The sequence below is a fragment of the Oenanthe melanoleuca genome, chromosome 19, assembly GCF_029582105.1.
Source record: "Oenanthe melanoleuca isolate GR-GAL-2019-014 chromosome 19, OMel1.0, whole genome shotgun sequence".
Lineage (NCBI taxonomy): Eukaryota > Metazoa > Chordata > Aves > Passeriformes > Muscicapidae > Oenanthe > Oenanthe melanoleuca.
Window position 1 is genome coordinate 9,769,521 of NC_079352.1, and position 20,153 is coordinate 9,789,673.

A 20,153-nucleotide genomic window follows, 5' to 3' on the forward strand; every position below is an offset into this window, starting at 1 on the left:
ATTCACAGTGGCCAAGGAATAACAAGGAGCAGGGAAATCCCACAGCTGTGTCCTGTGCCAGCAGCCCAGCACGGGCACAGCACAGGGGGAAGGATAAAACAGCTCCTTGTTCCTCATCTTCATCTGATGTTCTCTCCAAGGGTATTTTAGCAACAGCAGAGAGGGGCAAAACAGGAGGAAAAATCCCAAATAGCTCTGCCAGTTTCATGGAAATGGCCTGAGCTGGAAGGAACACAGAGGGATCATCCAAGTCCAGCTCCTGGCCCTGCACAGGACAGTCCCAGGAACCCCAGCAGAGTTTATTGCTGCTGCACATCAGCTGCTCTCCCTCCTCCATCCCTTCCCACCCACCCCAGATCCCAGCAAGGGACTGGCAGTGCCTCCAAGGTCACTCTGTCCCTGTGCCCTGAGCACCAGGACAGTGTTCATGGAACCAGGGACCACCCAGTGCCACCCCTGCCATGGCAGGGACACCTCCCACTGTCCCAGCTGCTCCCAGCCCTGCCCAGCCTGGCCTTGGGCACTGCCAGGGATCCAGGGGCAGCCACAGCTGCTATGGGCACCCTGTGCCAGCCCTGCCCACCCTCACAGGGACAATTCCTGCCCAAAATCCCACCCAGCCCTGCCCCTGGGCACTGTGAGGTCCAGCTGGGTGCATCCCTTCCCAAGGGGGGCACTGGGGGCACCTGGAATTTCAGCCTGGCCCAGGGACAGCTGCAGGTCTGCAGCCCAGAGCAGTTCAGGGGAGATCTGATCCTCCCTCAAGGGCCCTTCCTCAAACAGTCCCAAAACCTCCACAAATCTTCCCATTCCCTTCCAGGATCACATTTACTGCTGTTTATCCCACAGGAGTCCCATGGGTCACCCATGGCAGCAGAGCTGCTCCACCTTCTCCTCTCCCAAACACCTTCCCCAGCTCCACCTGACATTTCCAGCTCAGCTTTGGGGCAGACAGCAAACAGCTGCTCCATGTTCTCCTTCTCCCACTCTGCATTCACCAGTCCTGGGCTGTGTTGAGCTGTCACAAATTCCTGTCACCAGTGTGGCCCTTCCAGAAACACTGAGCTGCCACCAAACCCTCACAGAACCTCTCCCTGCAGGAGAAGAAAACAAAGAAACCCCCAAGGCAACCCCTGGAACAGCTGAGGTGGGAATGGCACACTGCAGAGCCAGCATTGGGCACATCCCCATTCCCCCCCAAGAAGGGACAGCTTTAGTGGGACAGGCCAGGATCTCGTTCCATAGGAGCCACCATCAGTCTGCAGTGACCTCCTCCACTCACAGACCCCAGGGGATGGGAAGGGTCTGGCTCCCTGCATGGGGTGGGAAGGGGCAACACCTGGAGCCCCAGCCCAGCCATCCCCAGAGGGAACTGCTCCTGAGGGAAGGGCTCCCTGCAGCTGGGGCACCCCCAGTGCCCCCCGGGCACCCCCAGCCCTCAGGGGGCTGGTGAGGCAGGACTGGCCATTCCCTGAACGGCCCCATCCCAGAAACACGGAGAGAGGCTGGAACTGGCAGGATCTGCTCCTTCCCCCTCCCCTGTTCCCATGGAAAAGCTGCAGCCACGTTCACACTTAATCACAGAAACTGCTGCACATGAGCCCAGCTGCAGGGCAGGGCAGCTCTCTCCCTCTGGAAATCCTCATTCCCTGATTCCTGACAATTCCATCCCTCTGGAAAGCCTCATTCCCTGACAATTCCATCCCTTTGGGAAGCCTCATTCCCTGATTCCTGACAATTCCATCCCTCTGGAAAGCCTCATCCCATGATTCCTGACAATTCCATCCCTTTGGAAAGCCTCATTCCCTGACTCCTGACAATCCCATCCCTTTGGGAAACCTCATTCCCTAATTCCTGACAATTCCATCCCTCTGGAAAGCCTCATTCCCTGACTCCTGACAATTCCATCCCTCTGGAAAGCCTCATTCCCCAATTCCTGACAATTCCATCCCTTTGGGAAGCCTCATTCCCTGACTCCTGACAATTCCATCCCTCTGGAAAGCCTCATTCCCTGACTCCTGACAATCCCATCCCTTTGGAAAGCCTCATTCCCTGATTCCTGACAATCCCATCCCTCTGGAAAGCCTCATTCCCTGACTCCTGACAATTCCAACCCTGTCTCCCAGCACCAACCCCTTTGTCAGCTCTTGCTCTGGGGTCAGATTTTGCTGCTCCTGTGGTCTGAAAACATCCCAGGAGAATTTGCTCCAGCCCAAATGGCTCTGCTTGAAAGGCTTTCAAACATCAAACATCTGCTGGGAATCTGGAGCAGGGTCTGGCTTGGTTTTCCTGCCCTTTTCCCAACTTCCAACAGCTCCAGAGCTCTGGGCTTGGCTTCACTAAAACCCCTGGTTCCACCAAAAACTGAAATAAAAACACCTCTCTCCATCCCTTTCCCAATTCCTCCAGGACCTGCATGGCCAGCTTACAGTTTCCTCTTGGTTTTCCTGGATTTTCCTGGGTTTTCCTGGGCTTTCCTGGCCTTTCCTGAGTTTTCCTGGGTTTTCTTGAGTTTTCCTGTGTTTCCCTGGGTTTTGCTGGGCTTTCCTGGGTTTTCCTGATTTTCCTGGGCTTTCCTGGGTTTTCCTGGGTTTTCCTGGGCTTTCCTGAGTTTTCCTGGTTTTCCTGGGCTGGGCTCCCACTGGCAGTGGCTGGATGGGCACAGTCCCTGCCCTGAGGAGCAGTGGGAGGAAATGTGACAGAGACCAGTCTGAAGCCCACAGGGAGTTCTGTGCCCTCCTAAATCCTGCACTGGAGGTTGAACTCCTCCCAGGAGAGTTCCTGGGACTCTGTGGCTGCCCCAGATCCCTGGCAGTGCCCAGCTGGGACACTGGGAGGTGTCCCTGCCATGGCAGGGCTGGCACTGGGTGGGCTCTAAATCTTTCTAAATCTGGAATTGTGTGATGTGAGTGCCACCCTGGGGTGTCCCAGAGCTCCTCAGGGCAGTTCCCACCTGGGAATCCCAGACTTTGATGGGTCACAGCCACGTGAACAATTCTGCTTCCCTTCTGGGCCACTTCACCATGAACTCTGGGCAGATCCAGCCCCTGGGGAAGGTTGTTCTTCCTGAGAGGCTCCAAGAGAACCTCAGGGACCTCCTGGTGCCCAGGGAGGGCAGAGCCAGGAGCACAAAGTACCACACTTTTCACACTTCATTGGGAAGCTTTATAAATTAATTGGAGTCCAAAGTCGGGTCTAATTGATGTTTGTATTGATTGAACTGCTCCAAGTCTTAATTTTGGTTGTAAAACTTCCTTTAAAACAGAGCCATTTATAATTAAGACAGGATCTGTAATTAATGGAGTTTTATACTCATAAAACTGCCTCTCTCATCAGTCTAAATTAAACTCCACATGAAAGTTGGAGCAAATTAAATACAGTAGATGCCAAAAGTACTTTCTCTGAACTCTTTGCTATTCTTATTAATGTCAAAACAGAAAAGATGTGAAGGTGTGGAAAAGTGTTGGAAATCTGTGTTTGGAGAGGAGACAGCAGGGGAGGAGACCATGGTCTGTGCCCACCCTTGCAGGGTGAGCAGAGACATCCCCATCCCCTTCCACAGGAGGCAGGAGCCACTTCCCACATCCCAGCTGGAAAATCGATATTTTCATATTAAAAAAATTAATATCTTGCCCCTCTTGCACCATTCTAACAAACACAAATCCACTTGGAAAAGTGTTTTGTTCCACCAGAGTCACACGAGGTCACCGTGCCTGAGGTGGGGGTGGCAGAGGTTATTTAAAACAAGGTTAATTAAAACAAGGTTAATTAAAACAAGGGTTAATTAAAACTAGGGTGAGGATGGGCCTGGCCATTCCCCCAAATCCCCATTCATTAAACTCCTAACCATGGTTGACCAAATGACTCTTTCCAGCCTCAGCCACAAATCTTTACAGCCATCAACCACAATATTTACACAGCCCAGACAATTCGGAGCTTGTGGCAAGAAAATAAATCCTCGTGGACATATGTACAGAGCTAAAAGTTCCCCAATAAATCTGTTTGCCATGTTTTCCTCATCCCCATCTAGGTAATTAGCAATTCCCTGCTTTAAATGCTCCCATTAATTTGGGTTGCTGTTTTTAGTGGAATATCATTTCCTCTTCCCAAAAGGGCCATTACTATTTTTGCACCATGTGTTTTTTTTCTGGCTGCCACATTCTGCTCTCCCCACTCAAAAAAAGTCACTCCAGCCTTCACCAAGTATTTATGGCTTGAGGATTCCTGCACACATCACTGAGCTGACATGCAGGGAGCCTCTCACAGCTGCCCAGAGTTACCCAGGGCTGTCCCAGAGCATCCCAGCTCCAGCTGGAGCCCAGGATCAGAGCTGCTCAGGCACAGGTTGTTCCCAGTGCCATCCTGTGATGCCCCATGACTGCAGCACTCAGGGATCAGGGAAGTCTCAAGGAGAACTCTGGGTGAGGAACTCTGGCCAGTGCCACAGCAGGATTTGTCCCCTCCCTGGGATGAGGATTATTGCAGCTGCTCCTGAGCAGATGGAGATGATGGAGATGGAGGAGGTGCCTCCCCAAAAGGGTGGGAGGGAAATGCCCAAGCAGCACCAACCCCCTTTGTTTGATCTAATTTAGAGCAAAACCAGCTGGGTCTGTGGCCCTGCTGCCTCAGAGCCTCCCTTTGCAGCCCATTCTCTTAATTTGTGCTGCTCTCCTCCCATCAAAGCCTCAGAGGCTGCAGGAGCTGGGAGAGGTGAGGAATGCAGAGAGCTGATTATTAATGAAGCACATAAATTACCATATGATAATTACCCAAAGGAGCAAGGTTCAAAGGAGCCTCTCTCTGTTCCACACGGATTCCCAGCCCAAACACCCAGCCCAGCCTGGGGCCAGCCCTCTCTCCCAGCCAGGCTCACTCTGCTGCATGACAAGTTGGGATGGGACTGGCTCTGTGCCACCAGCTGAGACCTCCTTCTCAGCAGGAGAGCAGGATGAAGATGAAGAGGAAGGATGAAGATGAAGGATGGCAGAATGAGCTGTGCTCGTGGGCAGCTGCATCCCAGAAATCCCCCCAGGATGGGATGTGACATCCAATCTTCCAGCACTCACAAACTGAAACTTTCTCCAGGAGCTGATCCCTAAAAGGTTTCTACTAGAATGGGAAAGACTCTAAGGACATCACCAGTTACTGGTTCCTTCAGTGACAGCCCAGCTCCATGGATGGGAATTTTCCTGCCTCCATCACTGGGATCAGAATCTCACATTTGTAAAATCAGCACGTTTTCCCTGGGAGACACTGAGTCCCCCAAGCTCAGTTCTTCCATTGGCTGAGCAAAGACACCAACCCTGCTCATCCTGAGAAATGCTCCTTGGGCAGCTTCTCCACGCAGAGGAGCTCCAGGGATGTGCCATGTTTGGCTTCAGATATTGCTGGGATGGAGAAACAAATGCTCTCCACACATCAGCAGAGTTTTTTATATTGCCAGGCATCCACGCTGTGATTGCAGCCCGAATTTTTGGGTGAGAAGGTGAAATAACCACACTAAACACCTGAAAACAGCAGCTTCTGGTCTCTGTAATTGCAGATAAACCTCAGCAGGGACATCCCCAGAGCACAAGGAGCCATTCCTTCCCCACAGCAAAGCACACCTTGGGCTCAGGTGGCACCAGGTGACACCCAGGTGTCACCCAGCCAAGAGCCCTGGCCTGCTGCTCTCTTACAGGGGAATAAACTGAACCCTTCAATCACCTAAAAACTCCTCTCCAAAGCCCTGAAGTGTGAGCTGCTGTCTGATCCCATCCCCTTCTGCCAGCCCTGGAGGGACACCTCAGCCTCGCTCCCATTGACGGGAGCTGCAGAAATCAAAGCACATCTCTTCATCCAAGGAGGAAAAAAAGCAAACTGGAAACAGCAGACCCAGTGCAGGACAGCAGGAGCCTGAGCAGAAGCCAGACTCCCCCTCCAGAGCCCTGTGCTTCACCAGACTCTGGATTTGCTCTGCTGCCATTTCCTCAGCTCATACATTCCATCCTTTTCTTGTGAGAAGTGAGAGCCAGACAAAAGGGGGGATGAGGAACCCAGCAAAGGAAAGCTGTGGAGAAATGAGCCTGGAAGGTCTCTGGAAGGAGCCCTGAAGAAGCTGCCACTGCCTAAGCCCATCCCAGAATGGGGTGGGAAGTGTCCCTGCTGCACCCCAGCCAAGCCAGACCCGGGATATTTTTCCTGCTGGGCTGGAATGGCCATTCCTGGGCTTTGCCAGAACCGGGGCTTGGCTCCTGGGAGCCCCTCAGGGGAGCAATAGAAGCACCTGGAGCCACTGAGGGCACAGGGGTGGCTCAGGTGTGACCCCACTCTGGGGTCCCCTGCCAGGCTGGGAGGGATCCTGCACATCTCAAATCCTGGCCCTGCTCCTGTGCCCCAGGCTGGCTGGAAAGAGCCATCCCCAGGCAACCTGTGTCCTGCAGAGCTTTCCCCAAAGCAGACCAGCCACCTCATCAGCTCCCAGCACTGCCCCATGTGCAGGATGGGAGGAAACGATGGGATTTGGTCTTTCTGTGGAAGCTGGGACCTGGCCAGCTTCAATCTGCACATCTGCCACACCTTCAGGGCAGAACTGAGGGAAAAAGCTCAGACTCAAAATGAAACACTTTGTTTTGGAACAGATGAGAATTCTTTTTTCCTCCACAGCTTCCGATTCATGGGAGAAAAAAGCAGAAATTCAAATGTGCTGATTTGGCTCAGATTAAAAAAAAAATAGAAAAAAAAAGAAGAGGTATCCACTTTTTTTTAAAGTGCAATAAATGGAACAATCCCCTATTTGCAGAGCTGCATTGGGAGGCAGTGCCTGTCCTGGGGCTGTTAAACCTCCCTGCAGTCCCTGAGGAACACTTTTCACAATCAGGGACATTTTGTTACTCCTGTGCTTTAGAGAGGGAACCTCAGCCCATCTCACTTCCACTTCCCCCGGGAGCAGAGCAGGACAGAACATCCACCTCTCCCCATTTTCTCATTTTCCCTCCTGCAGCACTGGAATCAAATCCCCCAGGCAGTGCCAAGCCCCACTGAGTGCTTGTGCTGGCACTGCATCCCTCAGACAGGCTGGCAAACAGCTCTCGTGGCAAAGGGAGGAACTGCTGAGCACAAAACTGCTCCGAGCCTTTTGTACCTCCGGGAAGTGGCAGCAATTCCAGAGCCCCGTCCCTGCCCTGCCCACCCGGAGCTGTTCGCACCATCTCACACCCTGGATTCGATTTCCTTCAAGGGAAAGTAATGAGATTTGTGCTGCCTCGCAAATTTAAAAGAAATTGCCCAAAAGAATAATCCTAAAATACAAAATACTGCCTCATCCCAGATGTTTCCAATAGGCTTGTGTTCTAATGGCTTATTTAGACAGGCTTTTCCTAAGTGACATCTTAATGATGTGCATTCAGGACCATGAGACACAAATATAATTCACTACCAAACCTTGGGGGTTTCCTTTCTTTTGTTGGTTTTTTCCCTCCCCCCCATAATTGTTATCAAAATAAAGGAGACACTTTCAGAAAGCCTTTGTGCTGTTCTGCATGACTAAAGACTGAAAATTCCAAATGTCAACATTACCAGGAGTTTTTTCTTGCTCTTCCTCGGCTCGTGCTGCCCCCCCAGCTCCAGGCAGGACACAGGGACTGAGCAGATCCCTGCCTGTCCAACCCAAACCAATCCCAGCCACAGCTGGATCCCAGCTGGATCCCAGCTGCTTTCCCCTCTGGTGAATGGTGCCAGACCTGGGCACTGAGCTCCACCACCTCCTGTCCTGTTATTCTGAGTGTTGATTCATGTGATGCTCATGTGGGTCCTGCTGCTGTCCCAGCACTGCCCCTGTCCCTCCCCTGTGTCCCTCTCAGCTGGGCCCAGTGTGTTGGTGACCAGAAATGTGAATTCTGTCCCATCTGTTAACCCAGGTGGGGCAGTGCCCCTGATCTCCTGCACACATTATCTGCTCATGGGCCATCTTTAAACCAGCTGGGCAATCATCTTTATCTTCCCACAGCCCATCCTCCCTCCAGGAGATATCATCTGCTGCTGGCCCACTGAGTCCCAGGGCATGACTGATAAAATTCCATCATCCCACTGGGAGATGCTCCAGCCAGGGGAGCAGCCAAGCCTTTCCTACCCAGATAAAAACTGACATTTGGGACAGCAAGGAACCTTCTTTCCACTGGATTCCAGAGGAAAACCAGACCTTTCCACATCATCCCTGGAGCTTCAGAGGAAACTGCCCCTTCTCCAGGAGCACTGCTCCAGCTGAACCACATCTGCCCCTGCAGGAGGATGCAGCCACCATTGAATGGGACTGTGCCAACACCCTGACTGACTGACGGGTGTCAGCTTGGATTCTGACTCTGGCAGGGTTGGGATTGTTCTGTGTAATACTGCATTTCTATTTTAATTTTCCTAGTAAAGAACTGTTATTCGTAATTCCCATATCTTTGCTGGAGAGGTCTTTAATTTCAAAATTACAATAATAATTTGGAGGGAGGGGGTTTACATTCTCCATTTCAGAGCGAAGCTTCTGCCTTTATTGGCACACACCTGTCCTTCACACCAGGACACCCAGCCACAGGAGCCTTTGGAGTGGGGTGAACAGGACACCAATGCACACAGAGGGGTCTGGCTCAGCTTATCCCACAAACCCACCTGGGACAAGCCCCAGGGTGCCCCAGAGAGCCCCTGGCTGAGCCAGCCCTGCCCAGCATCACCCAGTGAGGAGGGAGGGCAGGACCTTGGGCTGAGCTCAGCCTGCCAAAACCAGGGCTCAGCTTTAACTCGTTTCATTTGGAGAGTGAACAGCCGGAGCCAGGCTGGCAACAGCACTAGGAGCTGCAGTGCAGAGCCTGTGCTGTCATCGAGGGCTCCCAAAGCATTCCAAAACTCCAGCTCCCACCTGGACACTCCCTGTTCCCCCATGGACACTCCCTGTGCCCATGGACACTCCCTGTGCCCCCCATGGACACTCCCTGTTCCCCATGGACACTCCCTGTGCCCCCATGGACACTCCCTGTGCCCCCCATGGACACTCCCTGTTCCCCATGGACACTCCCTGTGCCCCCATGGACACTCCCTGTGCCCCCCATGGACACTCCCTGTGCCATGGACACTCCCTGTGCCCCATGGACACTCCCTGTGCCCCCATGGACACTCCCTGTGCCATGGACACTCCCTGTGCCCCCCATGGACTCTCCCTGTGCCCTCATGGACACTCCCTGTCCCCCATGGACACTCCCTGTGCCCCATGGACACTCCCTGTGCTCATGGACACTCCCTGTGCCCCCCATGGACACTCCCTGTGCCCCCATGGACACTCCCTGTGCCCCCCATGGACACTCCCTGTTCCCCATGGACACTCCCTGTGCCCCCATGGACACTCCCTGTGCCCCCCATGGACACTCCCTGTTCCCCATGGACACTCCCTGTGCCCCCCATGGACACTCCCTGTGCCATGGACACTCCCTGTGCCCCATGGACACTCCCTGTTCCCCCCATGGACACTCCCTGTGCCCCATGGACACTCCCTGTTCCCCATGGACACTCCCTGTGCCCCCCCATGGACACTCCCTGTGCCCCCCATGGACACTCCCTGTGCCCCCATGGACACTCCCTGTGCCATGGACACTCCCTGTGCCATGGACACTCCCTGTGCCCCCATGGACACTCCCTGTGCCCCCATGGACACTCCCTGTGCCCCCCATGGACACTCCCTGTTCCCCATGGACACTCCCTGTGCCCCCCATGGACACTCCCTGTGCTCATGGACACTCCCTGTGCCCCCCATGGGCACTCCCTGTGCTCATGGACACTCCCTGTGCCCCATGGACACTCCCTGTGCTCATGGACACTCCCTGTGCCCATGGACACTCCCTGTGCCCCATGGACACTCCCTGTGCCCCCCATGGGCACTCCCTGTGCTCATGGACACTCCCTGTGCCCCATGGACACTCCCTGTGCCATGGACACTCCCTGTGCCCATGGACACTCCCTGTGCCCCCATGGACACTCCCTGTTCCCCATGGACACTCCCTGTGCCCCATGGACACTCCCTGTGCTCATGGACACTCCCTGTGCCATGGACACTCCCTGTGCCCCATGGACACTCCCTGTGCCATGGACACTCCCTGTGCCCCCCATGGACACTCCCTGTGCTCATGGACACTCCCTGTGCCCCATGGACACTCCCTGTGCCATGGACACTCCCTGTGCCCCCCATGGACACTCCCTGTGCTCATGGACACTCCCTGTGCCCCATGGACACTCCCTGTGCCCCCATGGACACTCCCTGTGCCATGGACACTCCCTGTGCTCATGGACACTCCCTGTGCCCCATGGACACTCCCTGTGCCATGGACACTCCCTGTGCCCCCCATGGACACTCCCTGTGCCCCCATGGACACTCCCTGTGCCATGGACACTCCCTGTGCCCCCATGGACACTCCCTGTGCCCCCATGGACACTCCCTGTGCCCCCATGGACACTCCCTGTGCCCCCCATGGACACTCCCTGTGCCCCCCATGGACACTCCCTGTGCTCCATTGTTCCTGCTCCTCCCCTCCTCTCCTGCTTCCTCCAGCTCTGACTTTTTGGGGACGTGCAGTGCAGATCCTGAGGGAGCATCCTTCCAAAATCCATTTAATGACCCCTTGGCACCTTTTCCATCTGCTCTGAGGCTGTGATGTCTCAGGAGCCATGTCTGGCCAAGGGGAACTGGCAAACAGAGAATTCCAGCAGAGGAGAGGACACCCAGGTTCAGTTCCCAGTACTGCTGACATCTCTGCTGGCCTCACACCCTGCTCACTGTGCCAGGGCCCTGGCTGGGCCTCAGGACAGCAAAGGCACTTTCTGGGACGTGGGGACACGGGGACAGGACCTCAGCAGAGCCCTGTGGGTGATGGATACTCCCTGGAGCAGCAGCACCACGGGCAGTGCTCCCACCCCAAACCAGGAGCACCGACCTTGACATTTGGTAATGATTCCAAAGGCTCTGCTCTAACGGCATCTGAAAAAAAAATCCCCTCCAAAGGCAGCAGGTGAGACCCTCCCAGTGTTTCTGTCCCTGCCACTGCAGCAGAGCTGTGCCAGCACCTCGTGCCACCCCCGTGTCACCTGCAGGGACCACAGGGACATGGGCTGGGCAGTCCAGGCAGAGCCATTGCTCATGGGAGCAGCAGAGGACAGGCTCTGCAGCTCCCAGGGCTGTGCTGCCTTCTCCCCCTTCCCAAATTTCTCTGCTGCCCAGTAAACTGAGGCAATCAGCCAAAACATCCCAGTGAAGGACTATGACAGGGATCTGTCCTTCTGCTTCTCTAGTGTTCACCTCACCCCCAAACCTCCTTATTTAGGGCAAAACCTATTTCTGAACGTTCCCCTGTACGGATTTGGGGGTTTGCAGGTATTAGTGCCTTGGAAAGGAGCTGCTCTGAGCAGCCAAGGCATCTCCTGCTGGGCTGGGCTGGATTACAGCTGATGTGCTGAGGTGGGTGTCACGTCCTGGCTGAAATCCCTGTCCCCACGGCCCCCAGGGACACCTGGCAGGCAGAGCAGCAGGATCACCCCCAGAGCCCGCAGGATTGTGAATCAGGGTAATGGAAGGATGGATGTTCAAGGCCAGCTCAGACCCTGAGCAGAGCCCTGGCAGCCCCAGGGCCCCTCGTGTCCATCCAGGGCTGTCCTGCTGGCATTCACCAGAACCATCCTGTCCCAGCTCCTCACTGGCAGCTTGGCCAGCCCTTCCAGCCCTCCTGAGCTCCTGAGCCCAGCCCTGAGAGAGGCCCAGGAGCTGAAATAAGAGCATTTGCTCAGCACTCAGGGCCACCAAGGGATGCCTAAGGCAGCTCAAATCCTGGGTTTGTGCCTCTGGGAAGAAATGGCTTTTCAGAGGGATTTTCAGCTGGACAGCAACTGCTTGAGTGGCCAGAACTGCTGTGGCCTCTGCAGCACTGAGGTTTCTCCAGGGGACAATTCCCACCTGACCCAAAGGAGCAGCCCCCTGAGGGGTGGGGGATGTCCCAAATCTGCTCCTGTGGCGCTGCCAGCCCTGCCCAGCCCCAAAGCCTCGGGCAGGAATTGATGCCTCCCTTTCCAGGGACAGACTAACCCCATCCCAAAGGATCCCTGGGAGCTGTGTCTGGGACCTGGCTGTGTGTGCACAGCACACCAGCACCTCCCTGAGCCCACAGCTCTTCCCATCCTGGAAGATGGGCACACAGAGGAGTCTCACAGGAGCCCTGTCCAGGCACTGCCACTGCCTGGGGAGCAGCTCAGCAGGGCAGGACATCACTGAGTGCATCCAGGAAGATTTCCTGGAAGAGCAGGGACTTGCTAAACCCAGGTTTAACACCAGGGATTGAATAACTTGTAAAATTAATGATCCAGCCTAGGAGCTTGCATCAAAAATTAAAAATCCCTATTAAAAATTGGATAAATGTGTCAGAGCCAGATTTAAATGCCTTTTATGGCAGGTTTAGCTCCTGATGTGGATTTGCTCCATTCCTGTGGCTGGAGGGGACACAGGCAGTGAATTCCCAGCCATGGGAGCACTGGCCTGGCAGGATCCATGGAATGCCAGGGAGCACCAAAGCCTCAGCAGCACCTGTGAGAGAGACACCCACAGCAGACCCCAAAGGAGCTGCACCAAGGCACAGGTTGGATCCCTCTCCCCAAACCCATCTTCTTCCAGCTCAAACAGGCTCCATCTCCACTGCAATAATCCAGGAATCCTCCAGTCCTGCCCAGGGATATCTGAATATCATCCCCGTTCCCAAACTGTGTCAGCATAGCTGGAGCTGAAACCATCCCTTTAATTGTTGTCCAGATGGTGTCCCTGTCATTTTAATTTGTTGGCAGCCAATCCCATTTTATTTGTGCTCTCTTGCTGCAAGGACTCTTTCCTTGGAGATGCTGCTGGTGCCTGTTCTGGACTTTGGGGCAGGTGACACATTCCCCCTTGGGAGGGAGTGCAGGACAGGGGGAGCAGAGCCCCTGGAGCCTTCCCAAGGCTGGGCTTGTCCCCTGGAAAATCAACCTGCCCAAGTCCAGGCTCCTTGTGCAGGCTTGGGATGTAAAGGAGAATGGAAACCCTTCTTGTCCTGGAGTTTCTCCCCACCCAAAGCTTTCTGCATCTTCCTGCTGAGGAGCTCCAGAGCTGGAGAATCTCAGAGCTCCAGTGGTCCTGATGGCAATGCAGCAGCTCAAACCCCCAGAACCTGGAATTCCTCTGCACCCCTGGGTGTCCCCACTGCCTGTCTGGGTGGGAGGTGATGCTAATTCCAGGGAAAAGCTTTCCTGGAGGCTGAGGGGGGAGGTTGGTGATGCTGGATAAGTGTCAGTGGCACAGGGAAGGATTCCCAAAGGGAGCTGAGGAGAATGGAGCTGTGCTGGGCAGGAGCCCCTCAGCCAGTGCTGTAGGAATTCTGGCACCTGGAGACTCCTGAGGGGACAGAGCACAGGGAATGGCACCCACCAACCTCTGCCTGGGGGATGGATCCCTGCAGCCTCCTCAGGGCTGAGCTGCCACAGCTCCAGGGAACCCCCCACTCCCCATCAGGAACTGTCTGGGGCAAATGGGAACCTGCAACCCAAGAATTCCTGCAGAATTCCCTGGGAGGGTGCCCATACAGCTGTGGCTGCCCCTGGATCCCTGGCAGTGCCCAAGGCCAGGCTGGGCAGGGCTGGGAGCAGCTGGGACAGTGGGAGGTGTCCCTGCCATGGCAGGGGTGGCACTGGATGAGCTTTGAGGTCCCTTCAACCCCAGACCTGTCTAGGATTCTGTGATCCTCAGAACATTAACACTACTCCAGATTTTATATTTTTTGTAGGGAGACTGCTCCATACCTGGAACTCCCAAGTCTCAAGGAAATTCACGCTGGAATTCCAAGCTGTAGCTGGAAAAGGAGCTCAGCAGAAGGAAGAGACAGAGCTGCTCCTGTCCCCAGCAGCCTGGGAATGGTGCTGGCACAGTTTCATATTCAGGGACACGAAACCCCATCACAGCTCAATAGCAGACAGAAATAATTCCATTTCCAGCCATAGCCACTCACAGCAGTGACACTGGGGATGAACCTCCCTTGGAAAAGAGCTCTGGGAAACAGCAAATGAGCTTTATACAGTCCCAGCTACTGCATTAATGCTTGCAGGGCTTGCCCTGGGCATAGACTTGTGGAGGTAGCAGGGATCCATGTGCAGAGCATCTCCTACCCCAGGAGACTTTCCCTTTCCCCTTCCCTTCCCTTCCCTTCCCTTCCCTTCCCTTCCCTTCCCTTCCCTTCCCTTCCCTTCCCTTCCCTTCCCTTCCCTTCCCTTCCCTTCCCTTCCCTTCCCTTCCCTTCCCTTCCCTTCCCTTCCCTTCCCCATTCCCCTTTTCCAGGTGTTTTTTCCTCTCCCTGGAGCTGAGCAGGCTCAGCCTGTTGCTGCTCCATGACTCAGCCACTGACTAATGCCTGTCTGCCCTGGGTCTCCCTCTTGGAGCTCATCCCTGCTCCTGCTCCCTGGATCCCACCTGGAACAGAAGATAATTAATGCTCAGCTGGGGACACTCTCCCTGCCTTTTCCCTTCTGGGCTGTGCCCACCTGCAGGATTAAAGTGCCAGGGAAAACTCAGCCTCTGGAGAGGGACAGGAGCTGTGGCACAGCAGCTGGAGAGTCTCACCAAGCCCTCATGGTGACAGTGCAGAGAACCAGCTCTGGAGCAGCCACAGCCTCCTGGCTCAGGGGGGTTTTGTTAAATTACAGCCCCCAAAGGAGCCTGGCTGGTGGCAGAGCCCTGCAGGGCACAGCCCCTCCTTCCCAGGATCCCAACACCCAAGGGTTGTCACCAGATGTGCAGAGGAGGGTGAACAGCCCAGCCTGGGCTGATTTTCAGAGGCAGGGTTAGGATGGCACAGCTGTGCTGGTGATGCTGGCCCATTTTACCTGGGGTGTGTGACCCCAGGGTGTCCCCAGGGTGTCCCCAGCCCTACAGCTGCCAATCCCAGCCCCAGGTGGAGCAGCACCTCACCAGGACCCTGAAACCCTCAGGAGCTGCTCCCAGATCACTCTGCAGCTGCTCAGGGACATCTTCTACACCAGACAAGAGCCCCTGGTGAGAGCTGGCAGCAGAGGGAGGTGCTGGGAGAAGCAGCAGGAGTCAGGCATCTGCTGTGTTTATAATCCCTGAGGATGGAAAAGGCTCCTGGTGAGGGAAGTGCCACATTCCTGCCCTGCATTCCCTTTTCCTGGGCTGCTCTGCTCACACCTCCAGTTCAACCAGGCAAAACCCTGGCACTGCCACCCTGGAGCTTGACCTCAGGGACTGCAAAAGCCCAAAAATCTCTCCCAGTCTAGAAAAACCTCACAGACCCCAGCCCCACCTGAGGCAGGAGCTCCATGGGCAAGGCACCAACATTGCCCTGCACAACATTTCCTCCTGCTGATTCCAAAGGAACCTGGCTCAGGTGAGGATTTTTTGGGATGTCTGCCTGGACAAATGCTGCTGCTGTGGTTCACATTTGGGTTTCTCTGCAAGGCTCTGCTTGCATCTCCCCCCAGCCTGCTTATCATGCATGTGCCTCTCTTCAGGTGAGATTTGTCACATTCCCACTCTGGAAATGTTTTTCCCTCCTGACAATACCCTTTAGATAGTGCCTGTGGAGGTGGATGACTCAAGCTTGACATGATTATTTCCATCCAGCTTTTTTTATTAAAAATACTCCTGATGGTTCAGAACGTGAGGACAGGAGCTGCCTTGAAAGGGACGTGGAAAGCTCAGAGCCTGCACAAACTGTGCCATGATTTTATGTCAACCAACAAGAGCCAGAAAATCTGTGTACAGCAGCCCCTCCCAGGCTGAATTTATCATTTCATAGAAACCTCCAGGTGCATGTAACATCCACCCAAGACCCCTCCTTGCTTCCAGTCCCTCAGAGCCAGGATATGGATGAGCTGCCACTTCCAGCTCTGTCATTTATCCCCACTTACAAAGTTAAGGATCTCCTGATTTAGCTCTGGGCAAGTTAACTCCCTTTGTGACAGCTCCCAAACACCCTCACACTACTCCAGCCCCACAAATAGCAAATGCTGCTGCTGGGAATAGACACCCTCAGCAGAGTGACCTCTCCTCTCCCAGCCTCCCCCTGCTGCCAGCAGCGTGCTCGGAGGCAGCAGCATGGAAAAAACCAGAGTGGAGACAGGGATGACAGATGGCTGCTGAAAATCAGCAAAGTTTTGCAGGGAAAAAACTTCCTGTGCTCTCCTGAGGCCTCACCTGGGAAACTGGACACAGTCCTGGTGTCCCCAACGTGGGGAGGAAGTGGAATTGTTGGAGCAAGGTCAGAGGAGACTGTGAAGTTGGTAAAGGAACGGGACTACCTCCCCTATGGAGACAGGCTGAGAAATTTGGGATTGTTCACCTGGAGAAGCTCCAGGGAGAGCTCAGAGCCTCTCCCAGGGCCTGAAGGGGCTCCAGGAGAGCTGGAGAGGGACTGGGACAAGGATGGAGGGACAGGACACAGGGAATGGCTCCCAATGCCAGAGGGCAGGGCTGGGTGGGATATTGGGCAGGAATTGTCCCTGTGAGGGTGGGCAGGGCTGGCACAGGGTGCCCAGAGCAGCTGTGGCTGCCCCTGGATCCCTGGCAGTGCCCAAGGCCAGGCTGGGCAGGGCTGGCAGCAGCTGGGACAGTGGGAGGTGTCCCTGCCATGGCAGGGGTGGCACTGGATGGGCTCTAAGGTCCCTCCAACCCAAATCATTCTGGGATTCTCTGATTCTGAAAATTCATTTGGAAAATAACCTCTCAGAGAAGAGGCAGAGCAGCACTTTGAGCGTTCACCCCAAGCCCTGGGCTCCTTCCCCCTTACATTACTCAAAATCAGAGTTCTTTTCCATTTCCTGATCTCCCTCTTCTCCTCCAGCCCCCACCTGCAGTGAAACAGGGAGAGCTCCTGGGTATTCCCTGTAGGATGGGCTGGGAGCAGGGTCAGGCTGCAGCACCATCCCCTGCAGCATCCCAGAAACCTTCCCAAGTGAACAGTGCTGACACACACACTGCCAGACACAGAATAAAATGAGATCTGCTGGAGAGAACCCAACAGATCAGGCACTTGTTGGAGCCTTGAGTGCAGAGGAACGTTACAGAAAATTCCCAGTGACTCCTCCAGCTCCAAACCTATCATAATTTAATCTGTGTGACTGGAATTTCTCAATAGGCTGGAACTCCCTCAGGACCAAAATCTCATTGAAAAAGAAACCAAGGAGAATTTTGGCATCTCTTCCCCAGCCTGGAAGATGAAATGCAAATCTGTTACTGGCATCAAGCTCTCACAGCTTGATCCATCCACAGAGCTCCAATAGCCTGACATTAACTTCTCAAGGAAGAACATTTTGTTACTCATCCTCAGACAGTTTATGCTTAAAGGCAGAAAGACTAATTCTGTTTGGGGTTTGGGCAGTGAACCTTCCCCAATTACCAGCACAGTCAGGCACTGATCTGGTATTAGAGACAAAACACAGGGAGATGGAGACTGCTGACTTCGTTTTAAATATAAATTCCAGAGGCTGAACGCTGCTGGCACACGGAAAAACATGTCCAGCCTCTTCTGCTGCTCTGGCTTTTCCAACACGAACCAATTCGGTGCCACTCGTGTGTCTGCAGGTGGAAGGGGACAGCCCGGGGCGGAGCTGTCCCTGAGCTGGGACATCTCACGGCAAAGGAGCAACGCCAAGAGGGGCGTCCAGCAAAGGCACAGGAAGATAACGGGTCAGCTCCAACACGAGCCTGTGCTTGAGAGCGGCGATAAATGGGCGAAGAGCTCTGCCCACCCTCCCGCAGCTCCGCGCTGGGACACACGGGCCGGACCCACGCTCGGCAGCCCCTCGGTGCCGCCCCATTAGCGGCTCCCTCTGCAAAGGGCTCCTCCAACCTCGCTTCCCTCATGTCCCGCTCGTTAACGCCACCAGCCGCTCCTCTGGAGGCCGCAATCTCCCGGGACAGGCTGGGCTGGGCTGGGCTGCGGCCGCTCCGCGGCTCCCTCGGGCCGGGCGGTGCCCGCGGCTCCGGGACAGCGGGACCGGGACCGGGACCGGGACCGGGACCGGGGCGAGGGCGGGCCTGGGGCTGGGCTTCCTTCCCTCACCAGCACTGCCCGTTTCTATTCCCAGTACAGCATATTTCCATTCCCAGCACAGCCCGTTTCTATTCCCAGCACAGCCCGTTTCTATTCCCAACTCAGCCATTTCCCTTCCCTCACCAGCACTGCCCGTTTCTATTCACAGTACAGCACATTTCCATTCCCAGCACAGCCCGTTTCTATTCCCAGCACAGCCCGTTTCTATTCCCAACTCAGCCATTTCCCTTCCCTCACCAGCACAGCCCGTTTCCATTCCCAGCACAGCCCGTTTCTATTCCCAGCACAGCCCGTTTCCATTCCCAGCACAGCCCGTTTCCCTTCCCTCACCAGCACAGCCCGTTTCTATTCACAGTACAGCACGTTTCCATTCCCAGCACAGCCCGTTTCCATTCCCAGCACAGCCCGTTTCCCTTCCCTCACCAGCACAGCCCGTTTCCATTCCCAGCACAGCACATTTCCATTCCCAGCACAGCCCGTTTCCATTCCCAGCACAGCCCATTTCCCTTCCCTCACCAGCACAGCCCGTTTCCATTCCCAGCACAGCACATTTCCATTCCCAGCACAGCCCGTTTCTATTCCCAACTCAGCCATTTCCCTTCCCTCACCAGCACAGCCCGTTTCTATTCCTTCACCAGCACACCCAGTTTCCAGTTCCCACCAGCATAGCCCATTTCTATTCCCAGTACAGCCCGTTTCTATTCCCAGTACAGCCCATGTCCATTCCCAGCACAGCCCGTTTCCCTTCCCTCACCAGCACACCCAGTTTCCATTCCCGGCACAGCCATTTCCATCCCCTCACCAGCACAGCCCATTTCCACTCTCTCACCAGCACAGCCCAGTTTCCATCCCTTCCCCAGCACAGCCCAGTTGCCATTTCCTCACCATGTTTCCATTCCGTCACCAGCACAGCCCGTTTCCATTCCCAACATACCCCATTTCTATTCCCTCACCAGCACAGCCCAGTTTCCATTCCCCCACCAGCACAGCCAATTTCCATTTCCTCACCAGAACAGCCAGTTTCCATTTCCAGCACATTTCCATTTCCAGCATTTCCATTCCCAGTTCCCATTTCCATTCTCACCAGCACAGCCCATTTCCATTCCCTCTGCATTTCCATCCCTCCCCAGCCCATTTCCATTCCCTCCCCATTTCCAATTCTCTCACCAGTACAGCCCATTTCCATTCCCTCCCCATTTCCAGTTTCCAGTCCCAGCACAGCCCATTTCCATTCCCTCCCCATTTCCAATTCCCTCACCAGTACAGCCCATTTCCATCCCTCCCGAGCCCATTTCCATTCCCTCCCCATTTCCACCCCTCCCCAGCCCGTTTCCCTGTGAATGGCAGGAAGCAAACCCAGGTCGAGCATCCCCTGCCCTGCATGGCCCTGCCAGGGGCTCCAGCCCCGGGGCCACTTGAAGCAGCTCCTGACAGTTCTCTGCAAATCTAAAGGCAATTACAGCAGCTGTGCTGTAATCAGTTCAGGAAGAACAGAAAATCCTTGTTTGTGCTTGGAGTGAGCTGCAGGACCTCCCCCTTCCCCATGTGTGCTCAGCACCCCCTGACCCTGCACAGGGACAAGGCAAAGCTGTGCCTGGCCACACTATTGGCATCTTTGGGATGAGGAGATCTGAGCCAGCTCAGTTCAGCTGAACTCAAACCTTCAAGCCAAGCTCCAAGGAGAAGAGCCCAGGATGTGACCTTGGCAGTTCCTGGGGTTCCTGGGTCTGAGCTAAGCTGCACTGAGGTTTCTGAGGCTGTCTCTCACCTGAGCTGTGTCCTCACACCCTCACTGGGAAGAGGAAAACACTGACCTGAATTCATGTAAAGCTCACAAAGCCAAATGCAAAGGCTCTGAGTTGGAAAGGCTGGGAAGTTAAGGTCTGATTTACCAAAGCACACAAGAAAAGGGGCAGGGGGCAGAAATGTTTCTCCTGTTTCTCCAAAATGCCTCCAGGCTGTCCTGGAAGGACCAGTTCCACCTTGCACCTCCCCTTGATCCTTCCTCCATCAAGGCCCCTGATTCTGACCATGGCTTGTACCAAGTGTCCACTGGAGAGCAAACCA

The 20,153-nt window shown here is 54.9% G+C and overlaps 1 protein-coding gene across 2 annotated transcripts in view; it reads right to left on the minus strand.

The window, feature by feature from the left end:
• The window catches only part of CALN1 (calneuron 1), a 120,909-nt gene that overhangs the window by 83,918 nt on the left and 16,838 nt on the right, over positions 1–20,153 (minus strand). The window lies entirely within an intron of this gene.